The sequence below is a fragment of the Magnolia sinica genome, chromosome 11 (genome assembly GCF_029962835.1).
Source record: "Magnolia sinica isolate HGM2019 chromosome 11, MsV1, whole genome shotgun sequence".
Classification (NCBI taxonomy): Eukaryota; Viridiplantae; Streptophyta; class Magnoliopsida; order Magnoliales; family Magnoliaceae; genus Magnolia; species Magnolia sinica.
This window is the reverse complement of record NC_080583.1, coordinates 77,274,364-77,289,241: the sequence shown is the minus strand read 5'-3', so window position 1 is coordinate 77,289,241 and position 14,878 is coordinate 77,274,364. Positions and strand designations below refer to the sequence as shown.

Below are 14,878 nucleotides of genomic sequence, written 5' to 3'. Positions count from 1 at the left end.
GGATATAATAAGTACATCATTTTACGCCCATGCAACTTTAATCTCCCATGAACCGTTCGTACAACTTGGAGGTCCAGGAGCGTTTGCGCTCGTCTTCACACGACACGTACATAAACCAGCTATATAACTGGTGTGTGGTACACCGGCCAATCCGCGTCCATTAAGGTCAATGGTGCAAGTCACTATGGCAAATGGATGGACGGTGTGGATATAACCGTACATCATGGTGGCCAACAGAACTAGTGACGTCAACACACCACCCATTATGCGGTGTGTCCCACACCACCCATGTATTTTCAACAAACACGTGTCATCGATTCAGATGTTAGGACCGTTTAAACCCAGGCACTGTGACTATGATACAGCGTCCTAGACAGTTTAGTCGGTTTAATGCACGGCTCATGTACAATTTTTTAGTACCTGCGTATCACGCATCGTACGCTGCCCGAGTATCGTACAACTCCCCCTTATTTGATACTCTGGCTATGTATGGTGCTTGATACACTGGCGCTTTGAAATGGTACAAATGAAGTATATTGACTCAACCTAAACCGTCTAAATTGTGGAAAATGATGTCACCAGCTTACACTCAATAAATCGGATTGGTTAAAAACATACTGACCTCTTATTCATGGGCACTTATATATTGAAATAATACCGTTGGGTAGTTATCATTACTAACCGTCCAAGAAACGTCCAACAATCTGATAGATAGATGAATAAGTAAGGGTAATTTTTAGTGTATGATACATCTAAACAGGTAAAAATAATTTGGACGGTTTGATATAACTACTTATATAAATCGCATACAAATTTAAGTGCCTGCGTATCATCCATCGCCTTTCACCAGAATATAAAACGATTTTCTCTGGAAAGTGGAGTCTTCGAGTTTTCCGCTCCAAAGCAAGCAGAGGAGAGAGAGAGAGATAGGGAGAGAGGTGAAACCAGCGTCTATCCATGACTGAAGCGATCCAGGTATGTTTCATTCCTCCTTTTTTTCTCTAGTAGCCGATCTCAGTGGGGTCCGTCATGATCTGTATCTGAAATCCATTCCATCCATCAGGTGCGTCCTCTCCATTTCACTTCGTGTGTAAAAAATAGATATGATCTAAAACTCAGGTGGGCCACACCGTGGGTAACAAACTAAAATATTCCTTACAGCTCTTCAAGCGGTGTGGCCCGCTTGAGTTTTGGGTTAGGCTGGTTTCTGGAATGTTACTTCTTCCTCATGAGGCCCATCCAATGAATGGCTTTGATGGAACGTATACGTTATGGTTGTCCCCATACTCGAACCTATGGTTGGTGTCCCCGTACATGTTGTTCCTAGATGTGTGGCCCACCTGAGTTCTAGATCAAGCTGATTTTTTTCCTCAGGACGTTACATCGATGGACACACCTGATTGACGGAATGGATGTTACATAGAGCCTCAGTTCTTGGCTAGTATCATGCCATCCTGCTCTCTTCAAAAGGCAACATGGGTGTGCAAGTAGTGGTTACTCGTGTGTCGCGCTTTAGTATGTGCAAATGCGGCACGTGGGTGCGAGATCAGGGCCGTTCATCAAGACGGCCCGCTGCTGATGTTTGTTAACCATTCAATTTTTCTATATATCCGTGGTCGATTCGATGATCAGATTGGCTTGATCAGGCATCTTTGGGGTGAGGTCTGTTCCATGATCAGCTTGGATCTTGTACAGGTAGGCCACATCCCATGTATTGGAAGTGATCTTCCAATCTTGGGACATGGTCCATATATGGTGAAGCCTATCAAATCAACAGTGTGGATTTACCAAACCAAAGGCCCAACTTGCCAGGCTCAACAACTGAGGACACCAAGGCTACTATCATACATGGGCTAATGCTTGAGTGGACAACAATTTGCGAATTTTAAAATGGTTATAAATATTAGAAAAAGGGAAAAATAGTAAAATAGATAGTGCCTTGCCTATTAGTAGAAGACTTCAGTTATTTGCTTTGAGTTCATAGATGGGTTTAGACCTCATTGGCCTCCTTTTCCTTTTGGTACAAAAAACACTCATTGGCAAGTTGGCTGAGTTTTAAGTCGAGTCATTGAGTTTGAGAACTATGTAAAAGGATCATATCATCATCATCATCATCATCATCATCATCTAAGCCTTATTCCAACTAATTGGGGTTAGTTACATGAATCCTATTCTGCCATTCCATTCTATCAAGGGCCAGAACTTCAGTTAGACCATAGATCATCAAGTATTTTCCTTTTTGTACAATAAACACTCATTAGCAAGTTGGCTGAGTTTCAAGTTGAGTCATTGAGTTTGAGAACTATGAAAAAGGGTCATATCATCATCATCATCATCTAATCCTTATCCCGACTAATTGCGGTCGGCTACATGAATCTTATTATGCCATTCCATTCTATCAAGGGCTAGAACTTCAGTTAGACCATAGGTCATCAAGTATTTTCTTACTACCTCCACCCATGTCCTCATGGGCCATCCCCTTGCCCTTTTAGTGCATTCGACCTAGCTCACTCCTAACTGGCTTAGTTCTTGGTCTCCATTTCACATGACCAAACCATCTAAGTCTATTTTACCTCATCTTGTTACCCGTGCTACTCCTAAATTCCTTTGAACAAATTCATTTCTAATTCTATCCTTCCTTGTCCTGCCAGTCATCCATCTCAACGTCTTCATTTCATCTACACTCATCCTATGAACATGTAGTTCCTTAACTAACCAACATTCTATCCCATAAACATGGCTGATCTTATAGCCATAGTATAAAATTTTCCCTTTAGTTTGAGTGGTATATGATGATCACGTAAAACTCTAAAGGCGCTTCTCCATGTATTCCCACCCGCTTGAATTTTATGGGCAACACCCTTCTCAATCTCCCCACTCTCATGAATTATCAACACAGGATATTGAAAGTGGTCATTTTGGGAAACTTCTTGGTCAATGATCTTACTAATTCCTTGTTCCCACTCCTACTGTTACTAAAATTGCACTTATATTCTGTTTTGGTCTGACTAATTTTAAATCCTTTAGATTCTAAAGTAGCCCTCCATAAATCTAGCTTTGTGTTTACACCATCATCTTGTCAATCAAAACTATGTCATTTGCTAGCAACATACACCTTGGGATCTCTTCATGCAAATGCCTCGTTAACTCGTTTATAACCAATCAAAAAGGTACATGCTCAACGCCAACCCTTCGTGCAAGCCTATAGTAATTGGGAACCCACTTGTCTCTCCACTTTTTACTACTCCCTCATACATATCCTTAATCATATCAATATGTCCTTTTGAAACTCATTTTTTCTTTTTTACCGATACCCACCTGATTATCTCTCTAGGGACCTTTTTTTTTAAAAAAAAAGCTTTCTCTATGTCAATAAAGACCACATGAAGATCTTCCCCCCTCTTCCTATATTTCTCCACTTTCTTTATGAGTAAGGAAGCCCGTGCAAGTAAAATACTAGGTGGGAAAAGGTCCCTATATTTCTCCATTAATTGTCTAATTAGGAAAATGGCTTCAGCGGTAGACCTCCTTGGCATGAAACCAAACTGATTTTCTGATACATTTGTGTCATGCCTTAGTCTTGACATGGAAAGAAATTAAATCTTAAAAATAAAAGGCAAAAAAATACCAAACATGATGTTTAATTAGGAACAGGGAATCCTCATAGGAGATTTGCATATCCAACACAAATATGAGTTGCAAGTGCAAATCCATGCGTCAAAGTGGAAGCGTTAGGCTTAGGCTTAAGGAATGGATCCTACAAGAAGGCATTTGGGAAGGTATATCTGTCCATGCTGCAGGGTATATTAGTCCATCAGAGGTATTTGTTTGCCTTCAAACCTACACATCATGCAAGCCTCACCATGATGAATGGATGATCCAAAAATCGGCCACATGTCTATGGCCTACTCTCATTAGGAAATGGATAAATATATGTTGATTGTGTGCCTTTTTGTGAGTACTTTTGGTGCTATTAGCTTGCTCACATGCATTATCTATTTGACAACGTAAATGCGTAGCCATGTCAAGAAGGAAATGGTGATTTACGATTCCTTTGAAAACGAATAAACAGATGCTATAATGTCATAGTTGGAATACCGATTTCGAAGCCACCCCTTTAAATTTATTTTATTTAAGATAACAGTTAAAGCCCATTTCTAAGCGACCAATTTTTTAATTTGGGGGCAGGGGCTGTTTGGATTCGGACAATGCAAAGGAGATCGGTAGAGGAAAGAGTACTGTTGCTTGTTTTTTTAATAAGATTTTCATAAAAATAGAGGCCCACTTTCAAATATGTTTAGCAAATAAAACTTTTCAAGGGAAATTTATTTGGTAGTTGTTGGCATGTGCCACATTTTGACATGTGGCACATGAAGGGTGCTTGAAGATGGACAACAACACGTGGAAAACTGCAACATTGGCACATGTGGGTACTTGAAGATGGATGGTAGCACATTTGGCAAAGTTACACATTGGCACATATGGGGCACTTGAAGATGGATGGTGGCATGTGCTGCACTTGAAGATGGATTGTGGCATGTGTAGTAGATTTGTATATGGTACATCAGGGTGCTTAAAGATGGACAATGGCACACGTGGTGCATGTAACGTGTTTGAAGATAGACGGTGGTAGGTGTAGCACATTGTGCACGTGTGAGACATGTCGGGGCGCAAGGGATGATCGATGGAAGTACTTGTGACATAAATGACATATGGGGTGCTTGAAGTTGGACTGTGGCATGTTGGTGCGCATTGGTCATCGGCACATGTGGCACACATGGGGCGTTAGAAGATGGACGGTGGTACATATAACACATGTGGGAGCTTGAAGATGGACGTAGGAGTGTCATTGTGTTTGGTCGGTTCGAGTAGGGTTGAAACCATAACGAGGATATGTCCAACCCAAACTCAGTCCTTTGATTAAATTGGTTAAAAATCTCATCCCCAACTCAACTCATCTATAAATGGGTCAACTCAAACCCAAACACCTAACCCATTATTTAATTAAAATATAAAAATAAATGAAAAAGAAAAATATTGTCATTTTGTATAGAGATATAAAAATATCAACCACATATTTAGAACACTCAAGTAATATAAAATTAAATTGTTACTACAATTTATATTACAACCATCATAACCAAGTTTAAGGTAGTGTATATATATATATATATGTATATATATATATATATATATATATATATATATATATATATATAGTTAGTTAGCATTAAGTCAGGAGGTAAGGGCTAGATCATATTCATGACCCATCATGTCCGGCCTAATAAATTAGAATCCAATCTATTTATTTTTGGATTGACAAAATATAACTTGAGCCCAACCCATATCAGAAATGAGTTTATCCAAATCTTGACTTCCTAGGCCGGGTTATCAGGTGTGGTCAAGTTTTTCCACCCTTAGCTATATATGTCATTTACCATTTTCAAGCACCCCACATGTGCCATGTGTCATGTACCACAAGCTACATTGACAATGTACCACATGATACATGTGCCATTGTCGATCTTCTTGTACCTCACATTTGTCATGTGCCAATGTGCTTGGCAAAACTTGACAGGACCTACCAGCCTAACCTGGACCCGATTCGGAAAGTTAGTGTTTAGGTTGACTCATTTCACATATGGGTTGGGTTTGGGTTATGTTTTAGTAACCATGAATTAATTGAGTTGGTTAGTGTTTGCTCGCCTAGACCTGGTGGTTCATGAATATGATCCGCCCATTGCCTCCTCGCTAAATGCTAACCATATATGTATCTACATATGTATGATGACGACGACGATGATAATAGTATCATTTAAGTTTAAAAGGCCCTAACTTGTTTGTGTTGGTTGTAATTTAAATTATAGTAAGATTTTTATTTTATATTAATTAAGAGATCTAAATATGTGGTTGATATTTTTATTTTTATTTTATGTAAAATGACAATATTTTTTTTTTATTTATTTTTTAATTAAATGGTTCCGGTGGGTTGAGCTTGGGTTAATCTATTTATGAATGAGTTGGGTTAGAGTTGAGATTTTCAACCTGTTTAATAAATGAGTTGTGTTTATGTTGGATCCACCCTTGTTATGACCCAATCCAAACTCGACCCGATCCATTGCCACCCCTACATGTATCATGTTGTACGTTGTCACATGTAGGATATTGGCACATGTGACACATTGGGTGCTTGAATGGACAGTTACATGTTGCACACATGGCATATTGATACATTATCACATTGATAATCCTATTCCCACGAGTATAGAAAATGCCATTTCTTAAGAGGGAGGAGGAAATAAATGATCCATTTTCTAAGAAAATTTAAAGTGCCTCACCTACAAAAAAAGATGCACAAATAGAGGAAAGTTTCATAGAAAAGGGCCTTTCCCGTCCTTTCCTTTCTACAAATTCGATCAACACTGTAGAGGTCAAACTTGGACTGAACCACTAAATTTGCTGGTTTAAATTTTAGTTTCGGCCCTCTTTCCTCTTGAGGACCCTCTTCTTGATGTGTAGATAAGGATTTTTGAGCTTTTTTAATAAAAATTCCAAAAAGCAAACAATCATTTAATCACTTGCCCAATTTGTCTTAGAGAGAAAATGAATGAAAGGTAAGGAATGATTGTATACACTTTTTGGAGGATTTTTTAATTAAAAAAAAAAGAGTGCAAGCATTTAATACATGTCAAATTTGCATTGAAGAGAAGGAAAACGAATGAAGCATTAGGAACAAGGAAGCTTTTAGATGCTTTTAGATGGTGTTGGTGAAGCATTGAAGAAAGAGTATTCACTTGTTAGGGAAGTAATGGAGGGAGCTTCACAACAATCTCATTTGAATTAAGCTTATTCTACAACTTTATTACGTGCCACCATGGTGTATGGCATCCAATCGTATAGTAGGGTTGCTACACTATGAAAGTGGGACTCTCCAAAAATCAGGTTGATAGAACCATCATGTGAGCTACCACGTGAATTTGGAGGTTTTGGGGTGGTTGTCCATTGTTTTCTATGGTGTGGCCCACCCGATGATTGAATAGGGCTAATTTTGGGGCATCCTATCATCATGGTGGGTCTTACTTGATCCGAAGGTCAAACATCATACACATACAGGTAGTTGAATGACTTTGAAGGGAGATATTTGGCACACACTGCACGTTGACACATGTAGGACATGTGGGATGTTGGAAGATGGATGGTAAGACATGGCACATGGAATAAGTGGATGCGTGAAGATGAGTGGTATCACGTGGGATGATTGAAGATGGATAATTGCACATGTAGCATGTGGTACATTGGTACATGTACCACATGATTGAATAGGGCTAATTTTGGGGCATCCTATCATCATGGTGGGTCTTACTTGATCCGAAGGTCAAACATCATACACATACAGGTAGTTGAATGACTTTGAAGGGAGATATTTGGCACACACTGCACGTTGACACATGTAGGACATGTGGGATGTTGGAAGATGGATGGTAAGACATGGCACATGGAATAAGTGGATGCTTGAAGATGAGTGGTGTCACGTGGGGTGATTGAAGATGGATAATTGCACATGTAGCATGTGGTACATTGGTACACATGTTGCATGAGTTGCTTGGAATGGGCAATGGCATATCTTTTGATGATCTGGCATATTGATACATTGTCACATTGGAAGTCTTCTTTCCATTAGTGTAGGAACCATTCTCAAGGGCTCCGTGAAAAAATAAATGACCCATTTTTGTTTTTATTTTAAAAAGAAAAGTCATTCTATAGAGAAAAAAAAGTCTTCCCTACATAGAAAGGATACACGGAAAGAGGAAAGTTGGTTTTTTGGGAAGGGATATTTCCTTTCCTTTCCACGAATCCAAACAGATTGTAGAGACCAAACTTGGACTAAACCACTAAGATTAGTGATTTAGTTTTTGGTGGAGGCCCTCTTCTTTCTCGAGCTTGGCAATCCCCAATGGAGAACTTGTTTCAAGCTCCATCGAGGGATCTGTTTACCTCTTCTACTTGTTGGGTTTCTTTGGGACGCCAAGGAGTCTATTGGGAGGTGAACCAACATACGTATCAATTATCACAATGCTAATGGAATTTTAAATAACTCCTTTCAACTACTAGTACGGGGCCCATCGCATTGTTTATATGTTATCCAAACTGCGGATCAAGTGAGACCCACTATGATGATGGAATGCCCTAAAATCAGGCTATCCAATCATTAGGAGGGCCGGACCATAGAAAGCAATGGACAACCACCCCAAAGCCTCCAAATTCACGTGGTAGCCCACATGATGGTTAGATTGGCCTGATTTTTGTAGTGTCCTACTTTTATGGGTTGAAGCCCTACTATACGGGTTGGATGCCATCTCATGCCAGCGCCAAATTGAGGATCGTGTGAAAAATCATTCTCTGAATGCTTCCCACTGAGCTCATCCTAAAAAATCTAATGTTTTTCTCTTTCCATGACCCCAGATGATCCCGAAAAAATTTGAAATATACACTTCTTCTGAAGTTTTTTTTTTTTTCCTATCGTTGAATGGCCCATCTAGCCATTCCACCATGATATTCCCTATCAAGTTATTGAATGTCGAGGCTATTCCAAATAGGGAAAGAAAGAAAGCTCACACCTCTGTAGTCAATAAGCAATGAAAGAATAGATGGCTAATCAATTCTTCATCAGCTTTACACGTTATGCATCTGTTGGAAAGTGCCTTGTCCTGCTTCAGATTATCTAAAGTGAGAATCTTATTTGCTGTAGCAAGCCAAGCAAATGCTTTAACCCTTGGCAGGACCGGTGCTCTCCATACTTTTGCAGATGGCAGTGAAGTGCTTTCCTTGTTGTCAATACTGAGAAGACCGATTTTGCCAAATACTATCCATTTGCCGACCACTTCCACACCTCCCTATCTTCAACCGAAAGATCCAATTGAACTTTGTTCAACTTGTTTAGAAGACTCGCAAGCTGCTTCATTTCTGCATCATCGAGATTTCTCCACATCCTGATGTCCCAAACCATAGAGTCCCTCGCCATTTCATAACATTCTTCGATCCAGTTTTAAATTGGGTTTTATGTGAGCCTTGAACAGGGTTTTATATTAGTTTTGTTTATTGTTAGCTTGACCAGATGTTCCCATTGAATTGAATGAAATTATGAAATTGGTTTTTGTTGTCGTTTGGATTTTTGTTAGTTTTGATGTTTGAATTGAGGTGATAAAATGGTGATTTGGACTTTTGTTATTTAAATATGGAGATTAGGTCGCCATTCATGAAAAGAAAAGGTGGAGGTTAGGTTTTATGAGTTCTAGCTTGAGCTTGTTTTATGCGATAGTTGGAATGAACCTATGGAACTCTAAAAGGCATGGGTGGCAATGGGCTGGATTGCCCACCTGACCTGACAAACCCGACACATGCATGGCCTGAGAAATTTTTGGGTTGTGCCTGGTCTCAAGTCACACCTTCATATGAATCCCCTATTTCTTAAGATGAACTTGTGCCATTCTAAAGAAAAAAAGTTGGTGGGGCATACAGGGGTGTATTCCTTTGTGCGGTGTCTTTGTTGATTATTGGTGGTTCACCTGGGCCCTAGATATGAACTCGCACCATAATAAGGTACAAACAATTCACATGATATCATAACTCTATATTTGGATATTCATCCATAACTAGGTAATGTTAATGTTTGCGATTATAGGTGTTAGATTACCCTGCGTTTGGTTGCATCAAATATCATGAAATTTCATGTGCTACCAAACTTGTCCTTACATAAGCTATTAATGTTGGATTGAATGTTTGAAAGTGTTTTTTTTTGGTGTATGTTTGGATGAACGATCGAATTGGATTGCTAACATCTAATTTTGTGGAGGGGATCACTTGGATGATGTTTCTTATCGTAATAATGATGGTCTAGCCCTTAAATTTCAGTTACTTTCCTTTCATGTCCAACTCAAACATATCCAAATTGCAGTCCAAACCTTACTCCTCGATATGGATACTTAGGGTGATAATTGCAATTCAGTCATTTCTGCTTTACAAAATTAATTATTGCGATCCAATCCAATAGTGCCTCCAAATGCAAGAAAGCTTGTATCTATAGTTATGGCAGGTGTCTGTCTACTTTGCTCCAAGCCATTTTAATTGGCTGTGAAAATATCAAGTCTATGATCGGCTCGATAGTCATGTTGGTTCAATTGCTCTCTTTTCGCCTTTTGTGTAACCATAGTTCCAGAACTCGAAAACTCGACTCTTATGTTGAGCTGGGTCTGGTGGACTCGAAGACTCAGATGAGTCTTTACTTGACTTGACTCGACTCGATATTTTATAATTAAATAATATTATTTGTAAAATTTTAAAATGTTTATATATCAATAAGTAGGTAGAAGATCGAAGTATAAGCAAGCATTGGTTGGTTTGCTGGTTCGAGACATCAGCTCATAGCTGTTGGTCTCAGGTAGCTCCAAAATCTCGAGTTGAGTTGACTTGGCCGAATTTCGAGTCAAATAACCAGGTTTTAGAGCTATGAGTGGAACTTAAATTGTTATGAATTAGGAATAACACCTTGGATAAAGAACTATAGATCCATCTGTATGGCGAGAAACAGAAAATTGAAGATTTGCCTGTGTTATGTTTTTTATTGTGGTCTTTCCATGTATTATTTTCTTGTAGTTTGGATAACTTCTCATGCCTATTGCATTTTTAAAACTGAATTCTAAATCATTTTGTATTGGTTATATCCTTGCGAGAAATGATTCAATGTTCTGAGAGAACTCATCTGGTGGCCACACATTTCATTGCATGGCCTACCATGCAAGAACCGCACCGGTTTGATTGTAGAAGATGTGCATTGGAAGGCTACGGTATTTCGAATTGGGTGATTTTGAGGATGTCCGCAAACCATTGTGGGGCTTATTAAGCGAACGGAGGAGGAGAAGACTTCGTGGGAAGAACGCTACAGAAAACTGGAGAATGTATGTATTTTGATGACTAGGAAATCACAAATTCCAAATCCCACATTTGAAAAAGAAAATGAATGGCACATTTGCATGAGCAGTGGGCTTGGATAGGACCATTTTCGTGTCGTGGGGCCTACAATGAACTTGATTTCAATGCGTAGGCAGTGGGCCTGGATAGGGCAGGGCCAGGGTTGGCCCCCTAAGTCCTGGTGATGGCCTTGTCCTTAATGGAGCTTGGTCTAGTCCCCTAGCTCTGGCACTGACCCTACAGAGTAGGGCTGGGCTAGATTTAAGATGGTTTCAGATAGTCTTTTTCCTCTCTTCCTCTTATGGTTGAGTCCCATCAAATAAAAGGTTTGGATTGTTGAAACATGACCAGGGCTCAGGGCATGTTCAAGTGTCCAAGACCTGACCCTACCGTGCTGGCTGGGCCGGCTGGCCCATTGTATCTAGGTTTATATCATTAGGCTGGCCATTGACAGCTCTGCCCCACAGCATTCTATGATCTTGTATGCAGGGGTTGTTGATTGATGTCTTAAATCTGTAAATCAACATATCTGTCGATGACAGTTCGATGCCATCGCAAAAATCGGGAATATCCCCTGTTGGTTGGTGGACACTTTTCATGTCCCCTTCAATGCCATCGAAGGAAGTTCGATGCCTTATTCATCTCCGTGTGATTCCATGGTTCTGTGTGATTCCATGGTTTCCCAACAGGGGTGGCGTGGACGGTCGAATGCCTACTGGCATTTGACTGGGCTTGGACCTATAGCTTAGCCCATGGCCGGCTGTGGTTTCGCATATATGGCCTTACAAATTTCTAGGCTGGGCTTGGGCCTAATTAGTTTTAGGCTAGCCCGGCCAGGTGGTTTTCAGGTATTCCATTCCAATCCTTGGTTAGGCAACGGTCATCTTGAATTTAGACCGTTGATTTCGTTTCTCTAAATGTCTATTTATTTATGCACGGTGGCCCAATTGATCAACGGATGGATTAAGAGCTTTCACACAGGAAATAGGGATTTGGCCAATTTTCGTGTTGGTCCAGGTTGACTGGGCGCAACAAACTGTTTTGAGGTTCGGTCTTGGGCCGGGCCGGGCCTGGCCATGTCAACATGCCACCTATTTAAGAACTCCATACCATGCAAATAAAATCAGGCCGGTCAGGTAATCAGGTGAGCCATACTCGTCTCTTGAATGAGACCGTTAGTAGTCCATTGATTCCAACAGCGGCACCTCATCAGCTGAACGGACTGATTTTAGTGGCAAGTGATCTTGATGGTGCGACCTACCAGTTGGTTGGCTCAGATTTCGTACACATGTGGCATGTTAGCAGGAAAGGTCTGGTTGGACGACAAGTTATGGTGCCTCTGAATGTACCTGATCAATTCTCATCTTTTATATACATAACAAGAGAAACAGAAGGAATTTATTAATAGGGAAGAGCGTAGCAAATGAAAACAACCGTTTCTAATATATATATATATATATATATATATATATATATATATATATATAGAGTCATGCTCCCCTACGCACCTATGCACGTGCGCGCCTTTTCACACATGTCATGGGTGTCTAATATGAACGGTCCATGTGATGCGGAATTCCATGAAACCCCATGTGACAAATTTTCACCCTGATCTAAAATTCTGTTGGGCCATAGCAAAGAGAAATGCAAATCAAGGGAAGAAAACGTTTTCATTTTTCATGAGCCATCAAAGTTTTAGATCAAAGTAAAACTTGGGCCCAGGGGTTTCACGAGGTGCTGCTTCACATGAACGGTTCAGATTTTGGATCCACAACACGTAGGATGGGTTCTTAAAAAAGTTCGTACGTAGTACGTACGAACTGGTTCGCAGATGAGCGTTTCCGTGTGTGTGTGTGTGTGTATATATATATGTGTGTGTGTGTGTGTGTGTGTGTGTGTGGAAAAGGTTCCGTGGTCGAGCTCATGGAAACTTCCCATGAGGTTGAGCTGTGTGGGCCCCACCATGATGTGTGTCGAAAATCAACACCATGCATTTGATGGGTCCCCTTTAAATTATGAGATATCCCAAAAATTATCCATATATGGAACTTAGGTGGGCCATAACATCTAAAATCATGTGAAGACATGCCTAAAACATATAAAAGCACTTGGTGGGGCTCACCTGAAATTTTGATGCGTCTAAACTTGGTCCGACCCCTCATCCACACACATAATGGATAGGCTGGATTTGTGAACCACATTTCGGTGGGCCCAACAAATGATTATGAATGTTTTAATGGAGAGTGGCCCCTCTCAACTTATATACGTGGTGTGGCCCACACAACTCAACCTCATGGGAAGTTTCCATGAGCTCGACTACATGGAACTTTTTCATATATATATATATATATATATATATATATATATTAGATAGAGCCATAGAAGATACCTTGTTATTTGTGCCATGAAAGAAAAAGAAGAGCTCGGGTGAGTGCAGGCCATATAACTAAGGTAAGTTGGGCGAACGCTGAATCAAGCTCGGGTGAGTGGCAAAGAGAGAGAGAGAGAGAGAGAGAGAGAGAGAGAGAGACAAGTTAGGTAAAAAAAGGACATTTAAGTCGAGCCAAGCCAGGTTCGAGTCTAAGTTGAGTCAAGCTCTATTATGTTCTAACTTGGCTTGTTTTCAAAACGAGCTGGGTCATATGAAGTTTGTCTCACCTCGAATCAAGTCAATATAGATTGAGCCAAGCAGAGTGAGCTTATCGAGCTAACTTGGCTCGTGTACAGCCCTACATATATGATTTAGAGCTTTTCGAGCTAACTTGGCTCGTGTACAGCCCTACATATATGATTTATGCTGGCTAGAGCAAGTGAAACAGTTTGGATGGTAAGCATCCTTTGCGCCTTTTTTATTAATGTGGCCCACCTAAATTATGGATATATCTTATGTTTGACCTCTAGTTCTAAATGTTTATCACTCATCTTATGACTGGAGTGGATTTTACGTACACATCAAGGTATACCCAACCTAACGCACCCTATTAGCACAGTACGGCACCCACCAAGCACCCTTTTATCGTACTGAGTAGACTATGTTGGGCCCACCATTAATGTATGTCATTCATCCACGTCATTCATCAGTTTTTCCTGTTCATTTTAGGAGTTGAGCCCAAATTTGAAGTATATGCAAAGCTAAAGTGGACCACACCACAAGAAACAGTAGGAAACAGTGGGAATAATTATTTCCACCGTTAAAACTGTTCTAGTGCCTATAATGGTTTTATTTATCATCCAATCTGTTCGCAAGATCACACAGACATGTATTAAAGGAAAACACAAATATCAGCTTCATCTAAAACTTGTGGCCCCTTAGAAATTTTCAACCGTGGACGTTCAATTCCCACGGTTTCCTGTGGTGTGGTCCATTTAAGCTCTGGATATGATTTATTTTTGGGCTTAAGCCCTAAAATTATCTGATAAAATGGATACAAGGAGTGGATAAAATACATAAACTACGGTAGACCCCACCCTTAGCATGCTGAGTAACTCAGTACGCAATCCTTCCCAAAGTACTAACCTTGTGGTACACAACTTGATACAAGCCAGTGTCGGTGGCCACACAATGATCTATGTGTTTGATCCAAGCTGTCCATTCATTTTTCTAGCTCATTTTATGGAAGGAATCCAAAAAATGAGGTAGATCATATCTCAGGTGGACCACACCATTGAAAACAGTGGTGATTGAAAACACTCCATTAAAAACCTCTTAGTGTCTGCTGTAATATTTATTTACCATCCAACCTGTTGATTATGTCATATAGACTTGGATGAAGTGAAAACACCAATATTTGCTCGTTCAAAACTTTTGTGGTCATAAGAAAATTTTAATGGTGGGTGTTCAATCACCACTTTTTCCTGCGTTGTGGTTCACATGAGATTTGGATGTTCCTTTATTTTTAGTACAACCACT

At 40.0% G+C, this 14,878-nt stretch overlaps 1 long non-coding RNA gene across 1 annotated transcript; it reads left to right on the top strand.

The window, feature by feature from the left end:
• The first annotated feature begins 846 nt into the window (after positions 1-846).
• LOC131219418 (uncharacterized) lies at positions 847-11,312 on the top strand. Its single transcript, XR_009158196.1, has 2 exons — positions 847-975; positions 10,731-11,312. It is a non-coding gene; the product is annotated as an uncharacterized LOC131219418 (long non-coding RNA).
• The last annotated feature ends 3,566 nt before the right edge of the window (positions 11,313-14,878 follow it).